This window comes from Aegilops tauschii, chromosome 1 (assembly GCF_002575655.3).
Source record: "Aegilops tauschii subsp. strangulata cultivar AL8/78 chromosome 1, Aet v6.0, whole genome shotgun sequence".
In the NCBI taxonomy this organism is placed as follows: Eukaryota; Viridiplantae; Streptophyta; class Magnoliopsida; order Poales; family Poaceae; genus Aegilops; species Aegilops tauschii.
In genome coordinates, this window is record NC_053035.3 from 35,485,412 (window position 1) to 35,492,017 (window position 6,606).

Below are 6,606 nucleotides of genomic sequence, written 5' to 3' on the forward strand. Positions count from 1 at the left end.
TAGAATCTTCGAATGTCCTTTGAAAAGGACACACATCCTAACACTTATGCAAAATTGATGACTTAGATGTGCAACACACGAAGTAAAGTTTTTCTTCAATCAATGAAGACTAACACTCTAAGTGTGAAGAAATTAACAAAGAATTTGATTCTTAGAGCCCTACGACAATTGTACGGGGCATCTGAAATCATCATTCTTATACGGTGGGTCACGCCACCAACAAAAGTTGAAATTCTTCAATTTGAGTTTTTTCCTCATTTTTGAAATTCCTCAGTTGTTCAAATTCTTCAACTTTTTCAAAGTCTTCACTCTTTCCGTGGCTGTTCTTCATTGGCTATATATATATATGAGCTTTGGTCCTCTACATCATTCACTTATTGCTAATTCTTCAAGTTGTTATTTTTGCTAAGTGAATGTGATCGGACCCTTTCCCCTCTATGCTCATACTCAACCCAGTCTGTTCACAAATTCTTCATGTGCTTTCTATTTTGAAACCCGCTCAAAATCTTCACTGTGTCCTTGTCAGCTGAAGAATTTGCGAACGAAACGTTAAAACTTATCTTTTCTGAATTTTTGGCTTTGCCGCTCAAACTGCTCTATATCCCATGAAAGACTTATCTATTCACCCACGATCTAACACGATCGCCACCTCTCAGTACGTGGGTGACACATGTCGCGCGTATGAGAAGGGTCAGGGGCACGTTTGTCCATTTTCCTCGGGCGAACAGTTTTTCACCGTGGCTATAAATACCCCTCACCCTCCTCACTTCGTTTTTACTCCGCTCGACCTCACTCCCCCGCTCGAGCTCTCCAGAACTAGCGTCGTCGCTACTTCCATCGTCGCCGGTGAGGAAGAGCTTCACTGCCTCGACCTCGTCGCCGTCGTACTCGCGCCGGCCGCGGATTTCTTCACTCCGCCGCCGCCGTAGCTGTCTTCCTCAGCCAAGTTAGGGCGTGGAAGATCTGGACTGACAAACTTCCAATCTACCCCTCACTGTTCGTTGTGTTCTTCGTCAAGGGTAATTAAAAGTTACTTTTACTGCCCTCGTTGATTCTGATGATTTCTACAAAATCTTCAAATGGTGTTTATTCTTCAACCTTCACATTCTAAAACACCTCACACAAACATTAGTTCTTGATTTGTTTCCCTAAGCAACATTTTTCTTCAAGATTCCTCAATTGTGTGGATTTTCAATTTGTACAACTCTGGAACCTAAGTCAAAGAACGCTTAGTGGAATTCCTCAAGAGGCATCCGGCCAAATTCCTCAAACTTGTTCCTATTTGCAAAAACTTCTGAGAACGCATATGACCTCTCCAAATTCTTCGCACCTATATTCTGTTCACAGGTACTCATGTCCGCTGCTGAATCACTAGGTTCTCATCAACTTAACTCATTTGCAGCGTTCCTCGAAGAAAAGTTGCACACCTCCTCAGAAAGCTCAATTGTGCAAAATCCCAATTGAAGAAAATGGCTGATGAAAAGATACCTCAGAAGGGAGGGAAGAAATTGGATGTCAACACTGCTTTTGAAATCCCTGAGGACATCTATGCTGACTACTGCACTCCTGATGAGGCCAAACATGGCAAGGAGACAAAGAATCAGCGCAAGGTGCGCATTCAGAGAATAGAGAGGAGATGGGCCAAAGAATGGAGGGAGTACAGGTATGTGACTCCAAAGTACATGAAGAAATTCGCTGTACATCCTCCATGCCCAAGACCTCCATTGGCACCTGGCCAAGTAGCTGATCCCTCTAGCATCAGAAGAGGTGAGGAATTCCCAAAGGAATGGGCTAAGAGGCAAGCAAAATTGGCAAAAATGGCCAAGGAAGCAGTGAGGAAATTTAATGAAGACTCTGCTACTGCTGCTGCTGCTGGTGAGGCCTCTGCTAGCAAGCCTAAAAAGGCTATGCCAAAGAAGCCTGCACATAAGCCAAAGGCTTCAGCGCCAAAGTCCTCGCAACCCAGCTCATCTGCAATGCCCTCACGGCCCAGCTCTTCAAAGCCCTCACGACCAATTCCTCAAGCTGCTCCAGCTCCACCAAAGTCCTCAGCACCTCCTACAAAGTCCTCAGCACCTGTGCATCTCGCCTCGTGCCAAAGGACGACAGGCATCTCAATTGCCTCAGGTGCCTCAGCAAGTTCATCTACTGCACCAACTTCCTCAGCTGGCCCCTCACTACTGAAAACAAAGGCCACTGCTGGATGAGGTTCTCGACCAAGTCCTCACAAGAAGCAGGTCGCCTTCCAAGAGCCCTCCGATGATGATGCTGATGATGAAGAATTTGCCGAACTCATCAGGGATAGGCAGCACAGGGCCGCTAGCGCCAAAGGAAGTGATCTTCCTCTTCTTCGGAATCCCAAGCTGATCCTCGACTTCATCGACCTATGGCACAAGGATCCAAATACTCCTATGCCTGACTTCAAGTTGACACCTGGTCAAAGTCACATGCTGACCGCCTTCATAGGCCAAGAGAAGTGGAAATTTGAGAAGGCTAGGCAACTGAAGAAAGCTCAGTACAAAAAGGAGCGCTTTCTGAAGAAAAACGTTGTCAAGATGTCAACTGATGAACTTGTGACCACCCAGGCTGAAATCAAGAAGCTCAGCGATGAATTTGACGCATACTATGCTGATTGGCTTGGAGCCAAAGTCAGATTTGTCAAGCCCCATCGCAACAAGAAATTCCTCAGGCTGAGGCATCTGCTCAGCCTACGGAAGAGCACGCCAGCACCGCTGATGAAAATCAGGCTGCTAAAGAAAATGTGAGTTCCAGGGCTGATGACTACATTCCAGCCGCTGAAGAAATTGCTAGGGCAACACACTAGTGTTGCGCCTGAGGAACAAGCCAGGCCATCAGAAGCCTCAGTTGATGTGCCTGAAGAAACTGAACATGCCAGGGCAACTGCATAAGTTGTACCTGAAGAAAATGCATCATTTCCCTCTGCTCCTCCTGCACCAACCCCAAGTCCAATTCTTCCTTCTGCATCAGAAGCAAAGAAGACCAAGGCTGCGGAGCGAACAGCGATGAAGAAAAGGAAAGCATCAGCTTCATCAGATTCTTCAGCTCCGAAGAAGATGAAGAAATTGACAAGCTCATTTGACAACCCCATTGATGCTGTTCCAGTTTGAAGCATGCCATCAAAGGAACTCGTTCCTTTTGATGAAGAATATGTGATCCCAAGTGGATCAGATGATGACATTCCTTCTGCTGCTTCCTCAGAGCAGATGGATGAAGAAATTGAAGTGGATGCAATCCCTTCAACTCCAATTGTCACATCGCCCATGCCTCAGTTCACAGCTGAAGAGGCCAGCGTTGAGGAATTGGATGAAGAAAATTCTGACGTGGACATTGGGAGTACTACTCCTTTGATGAATGATGATTTTTGGGACAATCAGCACCCTAACTCTCCACTATTCACGCCACTGCAACAAATTCCTCAGTCCCCCATGCTCACTGAAATTCAAATGGGATCTGAAGAACCTCACCCCACTCCTTCTGTTCATGAAGAGATTCCAGCCACTAGTGCTGAAGAAACTGCTGCTGCTGAAGAAATGAAGACGCAGACTGGCACTGAAGAGGAACCTGAAATTCCTCAGCCTGAAGAACCTGAGATTGCGATTCCTGAAATCATAATGCAATTGACTGATACTCCTCAGCCACAACCAAAGGATCCCTTCTCAAAGAAGCAAAAATTCAAGACTGATGACTTCTTCGGCGAGCGAGTATTCTTCACTGACTACAATCCCTATGACTCTGCTCGTCTTAGAAAGAGGCGGTTCTGGACAGCCAGCCAGGAAAATTTCTATTCTTCAGTGCTGTTCAACAAAGACAAAGTCTTCGATCATGAGCACATTCCTCACGTGGACATGGAATCACTGCCTTGCTTCACGCCAATCCTCAGCGTTCTTCACGACGCTGGACTGCTGAATTTCTGCACTGATATCTGTGATTGGAATGAGGAGCTCATTCTTCAATTCTATGCAACGCTCACATCATAGGCAATGCTAAAGATGTGAACTCTTGGGTGCTGGACTGGATGACCGAAAATACTCACTACAAGGCACCGACCACTGAATTGCTTCATGCCCTGCCTCTCAGTCCTCCCCTTGAAGGTGCTCGCTGATTATATGATGATCCTGAGCTCACTAACCACTACATGCAAGTGATAATGAAGCCATTGAAGACAGGTAAGGCCCCAAGAACCAAATTCCTCGTGAAGGAATTGCTATATGTGCCTCGGACTGTCTATCGCATTCTGACGAAGACATTGAGTCCAATCAAGGGCCACGACTCTAGTGATGAAGAAGTCGTTCGGATCATGAAGAATCTGCTGTTCAATATCATGCATGGCGTTCCCATCAACTACCATGATTTCTTCATGAGGACTCTGGCCAATGTCACACTGTCACCGTTTGAGTTGAAGCCTTATGCTCCTTGGATTATGAGATTCATCAGATCAAGGTCTTCACTCAACTACAAATCTGATACACTGAACCATGGCAGCTACTTGCCCCCTATTGAAGTCCTCAAACGGACATTCTCCTCAGCTGATGAAAAGGGCAAGGCCACTGCTGTCATTGATGAAGGCATTCATCCATTGGATGGTCAGTTCCGCAAAGCTGCATCATACTCCACCAATGATGACTCCGCCACTCATGACTCTGCCGTCAACGCTCCCAAGCAAAATCCTCAAGGCACAGCTCCAAGGGTGATGACTGATCGTGAGCTTCTCCTCAGTCTTCACCAGAAGGTTGATCAAAACCATAAATGGATCAAGCGTCAGTTTGGTTCTATTCTTCACAACATGACTGCCACCCACAATGCAGTGAAGAAAAACCACTACTACCTCCATGAAACCTCCAACCGCACCTGGGCTGTTCTGTCTCACCTCTATGGCGAAGAAGATCTGAAGCAAATGGGCCTCAAGGAGGACTTTGACTGGGCTCAAGCTCCAGCGAAGAAATTCAAGAAGGTTAAAGTTCCTTCCTTGGTGGCCAGCTCATTTTCCTCATCCCGTGCGACAGACGAGCATGAAGATTTGGACGACACTGCGGCAGGCCCTACTTCAATGACCAACCCCAACAACGCTGGCGCTCCTTCATCAACTTGATATTCTTCAGGGGCGTTAGTCCTCATTTTTCAACCCTTTTGGTCATTTGATGACAAAGGGGGAGAAATTTGAGTTAGTCTTCAAGCGGGTCTCACTATATGGGCTGTTTTTTTGCTAAGTTACAACTCTCGTTCTTCTGAAGACTTTTATGGATCGAGTTGTAATCTTAAACACTATGGTGGTCTGATACTTTTATGTTCCTCTGCATGCTATTTCCTCATGAATGTGACTGCATGCATGCTGAATTACATCAGTCACCATATTTCATCATGCATTTCAAATTCTTCATCTCTATATGTTAAATGCGTGTATGAATTACAAGATATAGGGGGAGTTCCTCCATGATTCTACTCTTCAAATGTGCATTGCTTCAAAAGCAAATTCCTCACATATGCACATCTTCAGGGGGAGTTCTTCTATATCTTGCAATCAAATTCCTCAATATCAGTATTTTCACTTCATATGTTTATCCCCGTTGAGAACTTAACCTATGTTGTCATCAATCACCAAAACGGGGGAGATTGTAAGTGCATCTAGTTCCCCTTAGTGATTTTGGTGTATTGAAGACTTATAGGTTAAGGGACCGATGCGTTTGTGAGTGTACACATGTCTAGAAGTCTATGAGGAGTTTGATATTTACAGAGAAAGTCGACCCCTAAAAATGAATGTCTTCGACTGAAGACTTTGGATTTATGAAGACTTTGAAAGTGAAGAAATTGGTGTGACCATGAAGACTTGATAATCATGCGAGGAATATGAAGCTTGAAGACTTCTGTTTTCATAGTTTTGTTTTTCTCTTTCTTGAGTCATAGGAAACACCGTACTTTTAAAGGAGGTCGAGGAAATACTAAGGAAAAATTTGCAAGTGATGCTCATCTCAAAATCCTACACCTACCAATCCCTTCGAGTGAAGCCATTGGAAATCTCATACAGTTCAGTCAACTTCTTCAGTGGCAGAGACAAAGATCTTCTGGTCTCTGAACAATTTGTTCTGACTGAGGAGTTAGGAATTCGCCAGTGCGGATTGCCTACGAGTGAGGAACATGATAGCCCAGAGGAATTTGATAGTCAAATTTCCGACAGTTTCTGTGCTATGCGCCAGCTGTCCCAAAATATCTTATCCACCTAACGGTCATATCATTGAAGGGCATTTATGTCTTATCATGTCGGGCTGCTCCCTAGGCTATAAATAGCCGCCCCCTACAACCACTAGTTGGTTGGCTGCTCTGAGAGAAACTGACACTTGTCATTGAGAGCAACCCATCCTCCAAGGACTTTGAGCGAAAATCATAAAGTGAAGAAAAAACCCAAAACCAAACACCTACAAACCCAAAGTGATTGAGCATCACTGAAGAGATTGATCCTGTGTGGATCCGACGCTTTTTACCTTTGAGGACTGTGCATCCTTTAGACGGTTAGGCGTCATGGTCTGAGCATCCAAGAGGAAATTGTGGATCGCCGAGTGACCAAGTCTGTGAAGGTTTGGAAGTCATCTG